At 45.0% G+C, this 18543-nt stretch overlaps 1 long non-coding RNA gene across 2 annotated transcripts in view; it reads right to left on the minus strand.

Annotated features, from left to right (window-relative positions):
* The window catches only part of LOC129385553 (uncharacterized), a 449244-nt gene that overhangs the window by 105668 nt on the left and 325033 nt on the right, over positions 1-18543 (minus strand). For both annotated transcript variants that reach the window (XR_011895851.1, XR_008613022.2), the window contains exon 3: positions 5950-6018. This is a non-coding gene — a long non-coding RNA (uncharacterized lncRNA). The remainder of the gene's footprint in view (positions 1-5949; positions 6019-18543) is intronic.

Raw genomic sequence — 18543 nt, forward strand, 5'->3', positions numbered from 1 at the left:
ACACTTGGCCCCATAGTGCGTCATTCAATTGATACCATCATCCCAATCATTCTATTCTGTATGTCCACTGCAGGACGAAGGCCTCTCCCAGCTATCTCCAATTACGCCTATCTTGCACTATAGCTGATTCCAACTTTCGCGTGCAAATTTCCTAATTTCTACACCCCAGCTTTTTTCTGCCGTCCTCGACTGCGCTTCTCTATCCTTGGCACCGATTTTGTAACTCTAACACTCCAGAGATTACCTGCCCTACGCTTTAAATGGCCTGCCCAGTTCCATTCTTTCTCTTAATGTCAACTATAATGTCGGCTATGCCCGTTTGCTCTCTGATACACACCGCTCTCTTCCTGTCTCTTAACGTTACGCCTAAAATGTTTCATTTCATTGCTCTTGGCGCGATCCCTAACTTGTTCTTCAGCTTCCTTGTTAACCTCCAAGTTTCTTCCCCATATGTTAGCACTGGTAGAATGCGATGATTGTGCACTTTTCTTTTATACGACAGCGGTAAGCTTCCAGTCAGGATTTGGTAATGCCCGCCGTATGGACTCCAACCCATCTTTATTCTTCTGAAAATTTCCTTCTCATGATCAGGGTCCCCTGTGAATAATTGACTTAGATAAGCGTACCCCTGCACCCTCTAAACGCACTCTAGAGCCTGACCGGGGATCATGAGTTCTCGTTCCCTTGCCAGGCTATTGAACATTACATGTGTATTCTGAATATTAATCATCAACGCTGATATTAAATAGCGTTGCAGATTAATATGCTACTCTTCAGGTCATCAATCATTTGTTGCAACTCATGGCCTGTGCTGCAGAGCCGGAAAATGTCATCTGTAAAACGAAGGTTACTGATATATTCACCGCTGATCCTCACTTCTAAGACTTCCCAGTCTAATTGCTTGAATATTTCTTCAAACCACGGAGCCAACAGCGTTGGAGAGATTGTGTTTTCTTGCCTGACCTCTTTCTTGATCGGTAATTTTTCTACATTTCTTGCGGAGAAAGAAAATGTAGCTTTGGAATCTTTGTAGATATTTCTGAAGATATATTCACGAATGCTTCGTGAAGTCCTTGATTACACTGCCATATGCCTAAGGAGTCGAAGGGAAAAAAATTGAAAAGATATTAAGATTTGCCACAATCCGCAGCTGCGTAAATAATTAGCAGCAATACACGTGACTTAGTATCAATACGCTGAGCCAGCGAAGCGAGGGCTTGTCTCCAATTTCTGTCGACGCTTTGAACGGAAAGGCAACAAAAGGACATGAGCAGCCAACAGAAAAAAAAAAAGAAAGCACGAATGTTTCATCGAGGGTGGCTACGACTTTTTACTTTGTGCTCTCGTTTCTTATTCGTGGCCCTTTTCGCCAGCGAGACCTGCGCTCAGCACGACTACATAGGCGGGTATCTCACGCCGATCTCGCCACGTTAAGGGGTACGAATGCACGCGGTTACGACGGGCTCGTTGCGCGGTGGCTATAATCGCAATCACGAACGACATCAATCGCCGCGCAAACGAGCTTCGGCAAGCCATAAGGCAGAACCCGTTCCGAGGGCATACAGAGCACTTGCCGACCACGGTACAGTATAAGGCAACGATACACGAAAGAGAAAAGGGGGAGGAGGGTGGGGGGGACGGTGCAGGCTGGTCACGCACGTGAAAGTATGCCCCCGCCGACAACCTTGGCTCTCGACACAAAAGGTTGACCGAGAACGGCAAGAATGATGGGGGAAATGAAAAAAAAAGTGCGAACAATTGGCATTCCGCGACGAAATGCGTGAGCCTATATAGCGCACTTCGAGTACTTCCGAATGTAGGGTAATGATAGAAACAGACACGAAGAAACGATCTTTGCAATCGTGGCGTTGTGTGTACGCTCCAAAGATATGGACAGCATGCAGCTGGGCTCTGTGAGTCAACCACGCTGTGAGTGTGCCTCAGGTTGACTATGTTCTATGATATAATGTCTTAACATTTTATAAAGTACTTTACTCCCTCAAGTATAACTGTAAGTGTTATGTTGTTGTTTTTGTTCCTATCCCTCTAGCAGCGTTCGGATTAGTTCGAGTTCGCGTGCACCGTTCAGCTTCAGCGCCGTTCTTAGCAGGGCTAAAACGCAAATGGAATGCACAGGAACAAATATAGGGTGTCCCAAGTACGTTAGCCAATCCGATCAGCGAAAAAGAGTAAAAAAAATAAACACGGTGTAAGGTAAAATTATGAGACCTGCTGTGTTAGGCTGTCAGGTCTGACAGCCGAATACCTAGCTATTAAATTCGTAAATGGCACAACATTTTTCAATATTTTTCCCGCTGAACAGTTTGGCTAACGTTAGCTTGCTTGGACGCACGATATAAATGGGCATGCACGCACGCACACGCACGGTAAATAAATGGCATCGGGCATCCGACCAGCGCGAGATCTGCTGATCAATGCCTCAAGATTGTTCCAGGGAAACACCGTCAGATTGAAGGGTGTGTGTGTGTGTGTGTGTGTGTGTGTGTGTGTGCGTGTGTGTGTATGTGTGTGTGTGTGTGCGTGTGTGTGCGTGTGTGTGCGTGTGTGTGCGTGCGTGTGCGTGCGTGCGTGCGTGCGTGTGCGTGCGTGTGCGTGTGCGTGTGCGTGTGTATGTGTGTCTGTCACGTCACTGCCAAAATACACAAAGCAAGATCCCCCGCTACTATACACACTGCCAGGTCCGAATGCGGAAGCTCCCTCTACATTCGATACTTCCCAGCTGCACCAAGAGAAAGTCACGGCACATTCCTCGCGATCCAGCTTCCAAACGAGGAAACGAGACCTTCTGTGACCCGCGGCGCCAGCAGCGTGGGCAGCCCGCTTCTGAGCCACACCGTCATTTATCCCGCTATCCCTACGCATTTCCCCCGAGTGCTTTCGAATTAGGGAAGCGAAGTGACCTCTCTAGGAAGCGACCCCCCACCCCTCCCTATATGCAAGCCCCACTTCGCGTGCGTTCCCAGTGGGAACCGCAGCACCTGCTCTCGCAAACTTGGAAATGCAATCTCGCGCGGGTCTAGTGGTATAGTTTCGAAATCACGTGGCGAAAACGCGCGCGCGGCTGCTAACAATCAGGGGGGGGGGGGTCTTGAGAACGGTACAACACACCGAATGAAACGGCCATGTTCAACAACACTAAAACCATGCAGTTTCGTGGAAACTACAGAGCTGGCCCGTGCCACTGGAGGCCTAATTCAAGAGGGTACGTGTTCACAACTGGCGAAAATTCACCACAAACATTTGCAAACTTGTGCTCTATAGGAAACGAATTATCCCCAAATCCACGGAAGCTGTATATGCATTAATTTTTATTGCCTGTACACTGTCTATAGAATACATCGTATATAGTGTTTGTAAAATAAACATGAATTGTTCATCAGCAGCCTATTTATGCCCACTGCAGGACGAAAGCATTTTCCAGGTATATAAAATGAGCCCTGCTGATGGTGCAACGAAGAGCGGATTATTTAAAAAAACAAACATAATAATGCTCTAAAGAATTAAATGACGGTTGCACGTAGAATGCTTTATAAGTTCACGGACAATCTTATAACAATATATGTGCAATTAAAGGGTCTATAAAAGCTTATGGCCACGCACATAAGACCTCCTGCTGTCCATCGCGGTCAGAAAGCTCGCAAATGCGCTAAAAGGACATATTATAGTTATGCTAAGTAGAGGACCTACAGGACGTCTCGAAAACGTCTATATTTCGTATCAGTATAGAAGAAATGGTCGCCTACTGGACACCTCGCCTCTCTGAACATTTGCTGTCATAGGCTGACTGGCGTACAGGCATCGACTTAAGGCGATGCGGCGAGCTTACCCTTACTTAAATATAAAGCTCCGCTTCCGCAACCGCAATGACCCAGTTTGGGATTGGATGACACTAGCATGCGCAGCAGATAAAGTGCACGTGCCATATTTTTTATGTGTTTTCTGCACGTCTTTAATTATAGCTATAGTTCTGTTGGTAGATTTTCTTGCACTTGAGTCCTGCCGTCTACATTCTTTGTATCGTTCTTACGTTTCACCAGTGTTCGCATATGCGTTTATTCGCGGTGCGTTCCTTTTGAATGTGTGATTCCGCCCGCGTTTGATTAGCAATAATTAAATTCCCAGATTTTCTTACGCCTGCGTTCTGCCTGACTCCTGTTATGAATGCGAACTCTACAACATTAGCTCACAAATAAAGCCTTTGTTTGCGAGTGGTGAATATCCGGATAACGAAACTAAATGACCGGCTAAATAAACGAACCGTCTCGGCAGTGTGCCTAAAGCGCAATCCGCGCGCAAATGATTTCCCTTATAGTTTGGAGCACTTGTTGGCCGAAATTCGAAGGAAAGAACTTCATTGAAAAATATACATATATTCTGTGGGCGATTCGCTAGGAGATCGCGTCTCAGTATGCCTGCTGCGTGGTAGGAAAAAAATAAAAGCAGCAGCGCCCTCTTGTTCCGCTTCAAGTTCGCAAAGACACACAAAGAAGACACATCTTCCATGTGTCATTTCTCCTTCGTCCGCTTCTGCATCTATAGATGGCTTGCAGTGACGTCATCGTGATCGCCATCTTTGGTTACTAGCAGATGGAGAGTATGCGTGAAGAAGAAACGCCACATAACAAGTGCGTCTTACGCTGAGCGACAAATCGGCAACAGTGATAATGCCGTCATAAACGTCACCGTCAAGAAGAAAAGAAAGGTGAAAGAAATGCGCGCGTGATAATATGGCGCTGAGGTCATCGCGGTCGCCATAGTTTGGGCAAGCTGCGTCTGTGACCTTACCCGGAGAACGATGTAAAGCTGACAGCCCACGTACCATATCCAAACGTGATCAGCCAAAACTTTCTGCCACGTTTGACAATATATGTGCAATTAAAGTGTCAGTAAAAGCGTATGGCCAGGCCCATATGGTCTCCTGCTGTCCATCGCGCGCGGATAGCTCGCAAATATAGGCTAAAAACACATATTATAGTTGTGATAAGTACAGGACCTGCAAGACGTCTACAAAACGTCTACATTTGGTATCAGCATAGAAGAAATGCTCGCCTATTGGCCAACTACAGACACCTTCCACGGTGCTGCACCGATTTAATCGAGCGGGTAGACAAACCGGAACAATCGGTCTCGCCTCATTTCAGATCACATGGGAAGGCGACGCCATACCCGTAGCGTGCGAACGCGCTTGCCCGGAAGGTCACTCGCAACCCGCAGGGAAAACAATTCGTCTCTCGAACAGAGCTCACGATTTTTCGGCGCACGCCACCTAGCGCGCTTTAATTAAAGGATACGCGTAGCATTGTGTTTCCGCACGGGCGAAGAAAATGTGCGCAGCCGTTAATCAAGGTGCCTTCTCAAATCCAATTTCGCGTCTGCCTACACTTAAAAGGCCACATTTGTTTTTCATTTTTTTTTTCGTGTGTGTGTGTGTGTTCAGCCGAGTGTAACTCGATTCAGTCTTGGGTGTCGGTGGAAAGGCTCACTCGCACGCAGGAGACGAAAAAAAAAAAAAAGAATGAAGCGAGTGAGCCACCGTGTTTAACCCTGACTGGTCCAAAGCCATGGAAAAATAAAGAAAAAAAATTTCCACTTGAGTTTTCGGCAATGACGTGAAAGTTTTTTTTTTATCTTGTGCTGCCAAAAACTGGATGCGTTGTATAAGAAGCGTGGTGTGCTACGTACTTGTCATTGCGCAGTAATTATGATGTAGAATGTCGCCACCGTTTACTTAAATAACACTTCGTGCAATCCACAATGAGTTATAAACTTATAGGCGTTAAGAAGCAGGCTTCAGAAATACTCGGGCGCATGCATAGGCTTAAACTCATGTCATAGGATGCGTGGACAATTGGGAAATTTCAGGGAGAGGCATACTTGTGTGGCGGCGCAAAGTCGACAAATTATGTAATTAGCGTTTCCGACACTCACCTTTTCTGAGGATCGCTTTGTCGTTTGGTTTTCTCCACGTCAGATCTTTCCAGCGAAAGGTTACAATTCCTGCACGAATAATTGGACCAAAAAAAGTTAAAGGACAATATGCATGACATTTTGGACTTTTCACAGTCGAAATAGCAATCGCAGGAAGAATCATAATGGCATAATTTAACGAACACTTCGCCGATACATAATTTCAAACATGTGCATTTAACGGGCATAGCTTTATTTCGTCTTAAACATACCAGTTGGATAAGCACATATAGCATTTGCATGAATGCGAACGAAATGACTATCTCTACTAGTCTACTAGATAGTTTTTTTTTTTTATGAAAACCACCTCAGCTTAAGTGAGCAAATACAGTAATATGTAATATCGGTTGAGGGGTTGTAATGTTCTCGAAATTTGGACAATTTCGCCATTTGGTGGCATTCGCAATGTACGTCACCGTCAGAGTTTCGTCGTCCGTAAGGACAGGCAAGTCTCGCAGAAATCAAAGACGAATTTCTTTTTCGGAAGCTGGCGGCGAGGATATGAATGCAAAACAACTTCTCCATTGCCTAATCGGTATACGTGCAAGGACTCATTCGTGGCTTAAAGGACACACACGAAATCGAAGACACCTCGACAACAAAACGGGCGGCGCCTCCAGCTTCCAACTTTCAGTACACATACAGCAGTGACCGCTGGTATCCGGATCCGGCTAAAAAACACGAATTTGATATTTGCGATAATCGCTCCTGGTTTCATGTTGAAACGAATTAGACTCAACGTCCGTTACAAGTTACGACTGGTCTCAGGAAAAGTATATAACGAGGCGCAGGAGTTTTATGCGTGCTAAATGTGTGCACGCACTCTGAGGCACTAAGCGGTGTGGCGGCTATACTGGAAAGAAGCGTGAAGTGGTATACAGGGCGGCCGCAGCGCGACCGCGATGCAACGGAGACAACGACGGCGTACATGACGTCAACAGCGACGACGGCACAACGAAGACCGCGCGAAAATGATGGCGAGTTTCGTTGTTGTTCTTGTTGCCTGAAAACATGGCAACAACTTTCGTCTTTGGAAAACAGCTTCAAGCGATTCTTTCTTCCTATTTTTTTGTGCGATTCGCAGGACTTTCAAGGACGCACAATGAGAAAAATGAGAGAGAGAGAGAGAGAGAGAGAGAGAGAGAGAGAGAGAGAGAGAGAGATTTCATTAATCAAATGAGAAAAAAATTTGTCAGAAAAACATGCAGCTGTGCATCGGGAAGGAACTGCGTCAACGTCTCCTATAGCATGCAGTCTATCGCCCTAGCAGTTGTAGTTGTGGTACACGTCCAGCTTCAATCAATCCCGCATTTCTTAAAAGTTATCGAACGTAAACAGCGCAGACTAACAATTAATGAAGTAACAGAGTCAGAAGCAGCACTCAATCTGCATTTCTGCTTTCTCCCTTTATAGCTTAAGAGGAACCTTTAGCTCGGGCCCAACTCTGAGGTGGCCTATTCAAATACATGTAAAACGCAAAAACGTTCTTCCGAGATAACCCCTGGACCAATATTAATGAAATTTGTTGCATTTGAAAGGAAAGTTAAATTCTAGTGACTGTTGGAAGGGGAATTTCGATCAAGCGCTTCAATTTATTTCAATATATTTTCAAAATTCTAAAGTTTGAAAAATAGATAGAAGCACGAAATTAATAAATTAATAGCTCTGCATCAAGAAAAATATCGCGGTTCTGTAAACGGCGTCCACTAGATCGTTGAAAGCGGACAAATTTGATATCCCATTTGATATCTTACGTGAATTTCTTACGTTGTGTACAAGGGTTCCGCAATAGCTATATTTACATATTAGTAATTTTTTTTTAGGTTCATGTGTAACATGTCAATTTTGTTCGCATTAGATGTACTGTTAGTTGCTATTCACATATTTGTTACATCATGTTTCTTTGCTGAGTTGCAGCGTTGTAAACTTGATAGTTTGGTTTTCTGAAAGCTTTTGATTTTGGCCACTTTTTAATAAGAAACTGACAGCCTAAACTAAAAATTCGAAACCAACGGTCAATAGACTTTAAATCTGTCTTTTAAAAGCAACGAACCTCGCCAAATTTGGTGCAGTGGTTGCCCAGAAAGACGAATTCTTCTTTTACATGTATTTAGATAGGAGCACCCGAGCTAAAGCTTCCTCTTAAGCTGCTTTCGTTCTAAATAGCATGCGCCAAGTAGCTCAAGAACAAGCTCTCTTGCAGTCCATTTCTCAGCATCTTCATCGTAATTGCCCATTATCCAGTGCTGAATGAAAGCATCGCGTTAAGCATCTGCTACTGCGACAGGAGGTTAGCAATTAGGACGCGTTAACATTACCCTCGGTTTTTCTCGTGCTTTGAGGACAGGTTCAACGGTGACTCACTTTCTGCCCATACGCAACAGATACATTTCGTTCGTCCGAATGCTTAGGGAACAAGGGCTGAGACATTTCGAAAACGCTCGCATGTGACATGTTTAGGTCATGCTTGTCGCCTTTCAACAAACTTTCACGTATCTCTTAGTCGCTGACGTTGTTGATTAACTGGAGATAAATGTACCGACTGCATCATAGCCGGCTATATCCTAGGTCTAGAGTCTTCATTTTGATGTATCTAGTATAGCCAGCTCTGGGGCACCGTTATTCCAGGATTGAGTCGTTAACTATATTAAAAAAAGCTTTCAAAAACATTAACGAGCCACCACCGTCAGGGATTCCTCTGCCAGACGATTTGCAACTTATTAAGTTTCATAAGGTATGCAAACGTTATACAGAATGTACTAACTCTCCTTAAAGATAGATCGCAATTGACTGCCTATTAGCCAACATATTCACATCACCTTTAGTTCAAACATTCTTGAAAGATTTCAATCAGCATACTTCTACAAATTGAGTAATTTTACTATGCGCACTCACAACAGCGACACCATACAAAAGCGATAACATATAAATACACACGAAAAAGAAGAGGCCAAGTATGTGTAGTGTAATAAATGTTTTTGTAGAAAGCAAACAATGACAAAAAAAATGAAATCCCAACTCGCTCCCTTGCAACCGCAACGAATGAAAAATAGACTGGAGTGAAAAAAGAATTGAATAAAAGTAAACAGTAAAGAACACGACAACGCACAACAAGAAACGTCGAATACGACAAGAGAGCCACCGTCTGGCTCGAGCAGCCACCGAATGATCTCGCTTCCGAGTTATCATCAATCCATTTAGGAATTGTTAACGGGAAACCACAAATCATCCGCGCGCACCGTCAGCGCCCGCGCCAGGGGGCACCACCATGCGCGACTGGCGATTCTCTCCAGCGATGTGTATACGTAAGAACCGCCCGTCATTCGACACAAAGCAGCGGAGAACTGTAACACGCCTCTATAGCGACTCAGCTCTTCTTTCTTTATCTTTATATATTTTGTTTTTATTTTTCGTTAAACACAGTTGAAACGAAACGACGGCGTAACGCCCCCGAAAGTCAAACAACATATTGAAAAAAAAAAAGAAAGCTAAAAGAGAACACAAGAACCAGAAAGACCACTACAGATGCGCAGGGGGTGAGGGCCCAACTGAGGAGCGAAATCAGGAGACGAGGTGCGGAAAGTTGAGTGTGCAAAAGGAAAAAGAAAGAAAGGAAAAAAAGAAAGCAGACGAAAAAAAAATAGTAGCAGACGTAGAAAAAAGTGGCAGACGAAAGGGAAATCGATGCAGTCTGCAGTGTTCAGATGAAACGCAATAAAAAATAGTGCGCGTGTGTGTGGATAGTGATGCGAGACGGCGGAGCGTTTCATCAGAGTTCAAGGGGAGAGCAACCCGCACCAACTCATCACCCGGAACGGAAAACTAGCGCACACAATGCCGTGAGTGATCGCGTTCTGTCCGCACTCAATTCACGAGCGTCGAGGATTGAAGCGAGGAATAATCGCAATAATAATAAAACGAATACCCGCGGCGTTGAGGTTGGGAGAGCAGACATACACACAGACACAAACGCGCAAAAAAGAAGTTCGCGGTTAGCCGAACAAGCCACGATGATCTATTCAATAAAAAAAGGTAAAGAAAAACAGCACTCTCGGCAACAGAGTTTTCATTATGCAGCCCTGAATAAAAAAAGAAAAGAAAGAAAGCTAATTGTATCCAAAAAGCGGAGCCTAGGACAATGAAACAAAGTTCACTTCATTCATCGCTGAAGCATTAGAGGTTTGATTTCTTTCGCTCACCCGAATTTCTTTCCTTTTACGCGTGATGATATTTCAGTGCAATACTCGGCACGGTTTTCACTGCAACGTATACCCTACGTGTAACGATTATTCTGCCCAGCCCACTGATCGATGGTTGCAGTGAAAGAAGGAAAGAAAGAAAGAAAGAAAGAAAGAAAGAAAGAAAGAAAGAAAGAAAGAAAGAAAGAAAGAAAGAAAAAGAAATTAGCCGGAACTATAAAAAGAAAATATCAAAGAGGTTCGACTGATTGAGGACCTTAAGCATTTATAGCGCAAGAAAGCACAATGAAAGTGATAACACGAAACTTTGAGAGCAAAGGCGTACAAACGGGGAGAAGATTGAGAAGAGAGGAAGGAACGTGGCAGCTGGATCAAAAAATAAATAAAGTGGAGCGGGGGAAATCGATATTACAATCTCAAGTGAACTTGCGATTTAATACTTGGGAACAGCTACACGAGAGCGAACGAATCTCGATATTCCCGATACTCGAGGCGTAGCTGCGGGTAGAATCGGAAACGCGCGATCGAAACCGAACCGTCAGAAGAAAGGGAGACGGTAATTCATTTTGAACACGTCAGCACACGCAAAAGACGAGCTGTTGAGAGGATACAGGAACTCCAGGGAAGATAGGGAGGTTTCATACCCGGAGAACATACCCAATTTGCTACACACACCTATATATTGTGGAAAGATAAAAACAAAAATGGGAACAGCAGATAAGGTTTGAAGGGTTCGCTTAGCTAAAATCACATTGATGTACCGATTAAATATGCACGTACGTTGTAAGTTCGGAAGGAGGCCTCATGGAGGAGAGCGCGAGGGGTGACCTCCTGTTAAACAAAACGTTAAGTAAGTCTAATAAGTGGCGTGGACACAGCAGTAGTTCTTTCACAACTTTTTTTTTTCTTGTTGAGATACGCGCGCTTAACTTGGGCGCCGGAGGCTGCTTATTGGCACATGTGCAGCGAGTGTCGATAGCACGCGCAGTGCATGCTATATTTAATAAATTCATGCAGTTATCGTAATAACAGACGAAATAAAACAGAGAATAAACTGGAATTTATAAAAATTAAGGCGTAATACGGTAGCGCGAAAGCATCAATAGCTATTTAGCAGTTCAAAAGAAAGCGTCCAAGTATGCTATGTACAGCATCGATCACGAAAGCACATGGCATAAATAAGATCCAACCGTACAATGCAATAATTAAGGCTTTTCCGCACGTCCCTCTCTCTTATTTTCCTATCAATAAACATAAAAAGGCTTTTCCCTAGATTCTCATCTGCATTTCTCGCCTTCGTCACTATAGGCATCGGGATGAACTCGATAGCCGAGAGAGAAAGAGGAGGATGTACGGAGTTCCGCTGCGGGAGCTTCTGCTTCTCGCTACGGCGGCCCATCCTAAGTTCTCACGCGATCACTCCACCACCTACAGACAGGGCCAAGACGTATCCCGCGCATGCGCCTTACATACCTCTCCTCCACACGGAGTGGGAAGATGACAAATGGTTCTACGCAGCGCGTGCAGGAGTTTCCAAAGCGCCCATGCAACCGAGGTCGCTGTGTCCGAGGGTGCACACACGAGCATGAATCACGTACGCACCTTTTCGGATGCGTGGTGGGAAGATATATATACATACATATATATTTGTATATTCATCGCAGTACATTTACGCTACGTGGCGACTGCCCCTATACGTCCATAAGCGTACATACAGAAAACGGCCATTCGACAACAGCCCGGGCATAACTCGCTTTTCTCTTTTCACACCTATCGAAGACAAATGACACGCCCGGAGCACGCAGTTTCCGGTTGGTCGTGAATCGTTTAGATCATATGCAGAGGGTGAATGGCACGAGCGGTTTGCGTGCGCACGTTCAAACTGCTTATTTTTTTCATCGGAGGCTTCCGTTTCCGACACACGTAAAATTTTCGTCCAATGTGCATGCTGTATACACCGGTATTTTCGCCTGCATAATCTAAACGATCAGTAGTCGTGCAAAAAAGTATTCGGAGGATGGGTGTGACACTAACCGCACACGACTAGATAGGAACACAAGTTAATTAGACATTAGATGAGGAGCGGTTTCGGCTGTCATGTGCCGACGAGTGGTACGTCGGAGGGCATGGAACGGCGATGAATCATCAAACTTCTGACGAATAGCAGTATTTCTCGAACACTCTTATTCGATCTGAAGAGACAGTTTGGATACTCAAACGCCTTTTTTTTTCACTATAAACTGAAGATACTACTCTTTTTGCAGAAGTGTTACATAAAGTTCAAAGTATTCCTCTGCAAGAGGAAACGTCCCAGGTCTAACACCGTGATAGGGATGTTCGAAGTCAATGGATGCAGACCAGCTGAACGATGACTGGTAGTTGTAACGCATGCTTTGCATTTGTTAAAAGCTCCCCAGTGTTGCGTGTGGAATCGATGGTAACTCTCCCGCTAGTTTTTTTTTTTTCGTTTTTTTTTCGTAAGAAATTTGACGGGGAGCACACTGATACTAGGCGGCCACTTTTAATCTAAAACTCCATAGGAAGCGAAACTGAAAGCACTAAACCAAAAAAAAAAAAAACAACATCCGGCCAATCTTTACAGAAATCAACAAAAAATGGTCAACAGCAATTCCATTGCAATCCCGTAAGTTCTATATTTTCAACGAACACTATTGGCAAGCGTATTGTCATTGGTCACATATTGACTATTTCTGCTCCCAGCAAAAGAAACCTGGCGTAGTTTTGACAAAGGAACAAACTCAAGCAAGTGAGAACTGCCTAAGATTGTAAAGGGAAGCATTATTGCATGGATTTCTATCATTCATCTTCGAGCAGTCTCAACTAGCCCTTACATACACTAGAATCGTCTTGTCCAATTCGCGAATGGGTGTAAGGCTCCCAATATGCTGTATGATGCCGTCCGGATGGCCATTGCTTTTCATAGTGACGACTTTTTATCGTAATACAGCGCGTTGTCATTATGATTCACGTTTACACCTTGTTGTTTTTCGTAATAAACTGAGGATGTCGCTTGATTTTTTTTTTTTTGTTTTTACTTTGGGAAATATGTCGCAAGGTATACGCCGTAAAAATTAACAAAAAGGCAACACCCGCTAAGCGCATGCAGCCCTGTTGGATGCATGCGCTTTAATAATGAGTTTGCGTATCTGTTCTCTATTATTTGCCTTGTCTATTTAGCTGTTCCCCCTCAATGCCCTATTGCTGTCGCTTGATTTGTCAACCCCTATAATAACGTTGCGCGGGTGGTCCTGAAACAGTGTTTTGACTATGGGACCTCCTTCCTTATAACTGCGTACCGAAATCTGCAATAATATTTTGTTTCTTATTCAAAAAAAGAAAAAAAATGTATTCTCCGTGTCTGCTATCGAGCGAGTACAGTAATGCCACATCATTGGTCTTCACATGCTTGTTTATTTATTCTTTCGCGACAGCCTAGAAAACCTTCTGGCGTCGGTCAGACTAGAAGGACTTCAGCGTGAGGTCCCTGGGGACGTCAAGTGTGATGGCGGAAGGCCACGTCACAGACGTGCGAAAGTGGACGTTCCGACCGCGAATCTGTAGCGGAAGGAAACTTGACCACCGGTCGCCGGCTGACGATGGTACAAACAAAAACAAGCAAAAAAAGGATTGTGCAGCGAAAGATGAACAAGCCCCGAGAACGGAAGTGGTGGGTGATGAGCCACGCGGTGGATTGTTGACGCATTCGCGGACGAGCGTCGCAGGAAGCAGCGGAGGTCGTCGACAGAGATGGGGTTGTCGTGAAAAAGAAACAGCGGGTTAACAAAAAGACAATCCGTCCGCTGACTCTCTGACAAAGAAGCCACTATACACCGAGAAAGACGGGTAAGGATAGGGGTGGTGTGCAAAGTGAAGTCCACAGCACTCATAGACCAAGCTAAAAAGGTAGCAAAGCAACATCACAGACCACAAAGCAAAGGAAGTGATGGACTGACGCCAGAGAGCGAGAGGGAAGAAAAAAGAAAAGAAAACAAGGTTAAAATAACAGTGAAGCAAGAATAGACGCCCAACACAGGAGATGCCGAATGCAGAGAAGCTACACAGAGATGTAGTTCTACATCCCTAGCACGCCGCCCGAACAAGAGGAGTATCGTTGACTTCATTTGGGGAGTAAGAATCACGTGCCCGCCACTCCGCCCTTTATTTTTCTTTAATTTTAGGTATTTCTCACACTCGCCAATAGTATGTACGTTCACTTCGGACACAGGAATTGTAAAGGTACTGCAAATTGTTTTTCTGGCAACGAGGGTTCCTAAAATAGAATCAACTGCATCATTAAACTACATTAATCAAGACGTAGTATCCGCGTAACTGTAATATTAGTTTTGCAGGCGTTTATTTAATGGCTTAACTCTCGCTACTTTTTCGTCGCGAACTTCGCGAAATGCGCATATCACGCATGAATTGTGTTGTTTTGTGATGAAAGTAGACCTAAAAGGCGCACAACCTTGAAGATTACGAGAGAAAAACGCTTACTCCACAAACAGTATTTGCCAGGACTTTCCTTGTCCCATAGAGCGAAAAAGTCTATCCTGTGTCTCCACGGCAATTGGATATTTCAGACGGCTGTCCGCGACATTGTGCGATCAAAAAGGCCCAGAAACACCTTTCGTTCACGCTAAGGACCCGCTGCAGTGCGCGCGCTGTCCTTGAATGAACAAGAGCCGGCGGAAATGTTTTGGAAAAATATATAGTAATAACGCAAGCATAAAGAGCGCCATGTCCACTTTTCCCCCGCTCCTCTCAGGCATCACCTTTCTTCTCAGCTTTGTCGGCACCAATAGAGTAACGTGTCCTGCCCATTGCTCCTTATTTAGTAAATCGGAGCTTTCTTTGCCATCCTTCTGGCGGTTTGACACGGGTCGGTGGTTTTCAGCTTCTACAGTCTGACATGCACGCGAGGTACGCACCTGGACCCACAATGCAACACCCGCGGTGAGCACACCTGTTTTCTTGCGGTGTCGAACAGCAAATAACTGCCACATAAAACCCGCACATACGATGTCGGCTCATATAGGTGGCTGTCAAACGCACAGGCCTCTTCATGGACTAGCTCGTGACATCCGACGGTTTCTTCGATCTTCATGATTTTTCTTACATTTCGGCTACCCAATACTTGAGCCATTGTGTACGACGTGCCACTGGGTGTGGGTCCATTCTAGGCAAAACCCCTGCAATTGGTATCTGCCACTGTGACATGAGAGGTACAGAAGCCTTAATTGTACTTACGCATGGGTCGTATTTCCCTCCGCTTACCCCCATGAACCTCTCATACCGATCCTTCCTTCCACGGGCATCGTTCATTGCCTTTGGTTACGTGAGGCCTGAGCTGTGGACCAGCCCCACACTTGGTGTTTGCTTTTCGGCATAGCCTGTGAACGGTGAAACACCTTCGCCACGTTGGAGTCTAGGACAAAACATTTTTCAGAAGTCTTAGGAACTTCTCGCACTGAGTATTCTTCAATGACTTCCCTGCTGAACGTATATCCTCGTCCTCTTTTTTTACTCGGGAAGTTTGAGGTAAATTTCAGAAGACAAAGATAAGCAAAAAAAAGGAAAAAAGAATAAAGACGGAATGATTGGCGAGCTAGTTGGATATATTTCCTGCTGAATGGCTAATAACTAAGGTAACGAATGGCTTAAGCAAAAACTGAGAAATGTTTTCTCCTCTCTCGCTTTGTTGTCTCTAATGTTGAATTCCAAAGGCGGAGTCGGAGCAGCCGACGGACTCCGCGAGCGAGCACTTGACTCGGGCGTAGAGAAACGCCTCCAAATCCACGAGTGGAACACAACCTGCGCCGCCGGAGCAAGGCGGAAGCGGAACTTGTATCGCCAAGTTACCCAGGATGCATTGCGTGTTGTCGTTTTCTGCCGATGTTTGCTCCCAGCACCACCGCACCGGTCACTTGTCTCTTCAGCGCCGTTCACCTGCTGTATTTTTAAAAGTGCGGAATGAATATCTCGCCAAGCGTGCAGCAGCTTTTGCTTCCTCGCGAGTCGTGACCGGTGGCGCCTCCCAGCAGGCAAACGTGGTAAAGGAAAGACGTCACGCAGAATTCCGGTCCACTCCGCCGATTTTGGCGGAGCAACTTTTTTTGATCCACGGAGTGACTCCCGCTCTGAATCCACTCCGACTCTTTCATTGGAACACATTACTCCTGCCGTCACTCTGTCATTGGAACAAACTTGCTCCGAAACGGGCAGAAAAACTTGCTCCGACTCCGCCATTGGAATTCAACATAACTGTTCCGCGAGCAAACGCTACTCCGGAGGCACAGCAACATGACCTCCGAGATTGGCAACAGTCCCGCTCATCACAGACGTCGCAGGCCAAGCCGTTCATTGCTTCCACAAGCGCTCCGTGATTGGCCGAGTGGCTGAGCGTCTCGCACACTCACGTTAGAGTATTCTATTGTAATCTACTCTAGTACAGTACTTTACAAGACTCTATTGTATACAGTAGGGCACAATATACTCTAATGTATACTGTAAAGCACATTACAGTTCTCTATCGTGCGAGCAAGTACTACATTCCAGTGTAGTAGAGTGCTCTGCTGTATACACAAGAGCACATTAGAATACACTATCATGCGCGCAAGTACTATACTCTAGTGTAGTAGAGTACTCTACTGTATACACAAAAGCAAATTAGAATTCCCTATCGTGCGAGCAAGCACTACATTCTAGTGTAGTAGGGTGCTCTGCTGCATACACAAGAGCACATTAGAGTACTCTAGCGTGCGAGCAAGTACTATACTCCCGTGTAGTAGACTACTCTACTGTATACAGTAGAGCACGTTAGAATGCTCCATCGGGGAAGCAAGTACTCTACTCTAGTGCAGTAGAGAGAGTACTCTGCTGTACACAGCAGAGAAAAGTAGAGTACTGTGCCGTGAATGTGCGAGACGCACAGCCACTAGGCCAATCACGGAGCTTGCCGAGGGAATGAAGTAGAGTAATGTAGAGTACTGTACAGTAGTGTACTGTTTGTATACAGTAACTCTACCTCACGACACCCGGCACTCAAAAGGATGACTGATTGGCAGGCGGCGCATACTTGTCGTGCCACGCGCACTGGCTGCTCCAACATTTCTTTCTCCGTTATTTTTCTTTTTTCATCTCACCAGTAGCGTTCCCGCGCAATCTCCCACGAGCTGTCGGCTTACCCGTCCTTCGACCGCTTTGATCTGTCTCTTTAACTCGTTTTTGCACCATTTCGCTTTTCTTTTCTTGCGCTTTATTTTCGTAGCTACATATATTTTCTTCTTTTTTCCTGAGTGTCCTTTTTTTACGTTCACGTCAGCCCCGGTAGACACACGCCCCGCGCATGTATTACAACCACCCGCCCCCACCGCGGTCGCTGCGGCGGTTGGCGTCACGCCCTCTAATCTGCTCCCTGCGGGCTCGACCACTTCGCACGGCGGGCAGCAGCACTCCTCGCATATTTGTACCATAGTTGCATCCTGGGTATATATATCCTTTCCTTTCTCTTTTCTTCTCTGACGTTGTTTTTATGCACATGAAAGAAAAAACATCCTGGGCTACACAGAGAGAACAAAGGTATGTACAGAAAAGATAGACATAAAGGCGTGTAGGAGCGTATCGAAGGGTAGATGACGACAGAGAGCGTCCTATTCGCTGGCTGAGACGGCTGAAAATTTGAAGGCGTGACTTAAACGCGAAGCATGAGTTTTCCTGCTAGCGGCGTCCACCCAGAGCTGAATTGATCGCCGACAGAAAATCCTGATTGACAATCGGTTGACTTTCTATATAATGTTTAAACGCGCATTGTGTCACTCTGTGTAGCAAAAAAAAAAAAGAAGAAGAAGAAGAGCAATTCTTTATAAATGTTCCTGCTTGCGGCCAAGTGGCATGTCTCATATTGTTTCGGCAACCTTAATCGCTTAGGCGTAAACCTGCGCGTGAAATGACACTACGGGGGTCTTTAATTCTCGTACTAGACGTGGTTTTAGGCAGATTTTATTAGTGAACATTTGTGGCATTTGATTGATTGATTGATGGATTAATTAATTAATTAATTAATTAGTCCTCCCCATCCTACACAAGGCACTCTAGATTATTCGTTTGGCATCCTGAAACATTTGTGTTTATATGCTGAATTCAATGGTTCCGTCAACAAACTTCACTGTACACGTTATCTTATATATTAAAGGGGCCTAAAGGAACTGACGCCACATCATCCATGTCGTCGGGAACATTAGTTAATGCAACACATACGCACTGGGCTGACCAAGTTGGAGGTATTCAGACAACATAAGATTATCAGTCAGCAATGCTACACAAACGTAAGAACAGC

This window comes from Dermacentor andersoni, chromosome 7 (assembly GCF_023375885.2).
Source record: "Dermacentor andersoni chromosome 7, qqDerAnde1_hic_scaffold, whole genome shotgun sequence".
Classification (NCBI taxonomy): Eukaryota; Metazoa; Arthropoda; class Arachnida; order Ixodida; family Ixodidae; genus Dermacentor; species Dermacentor andersoni.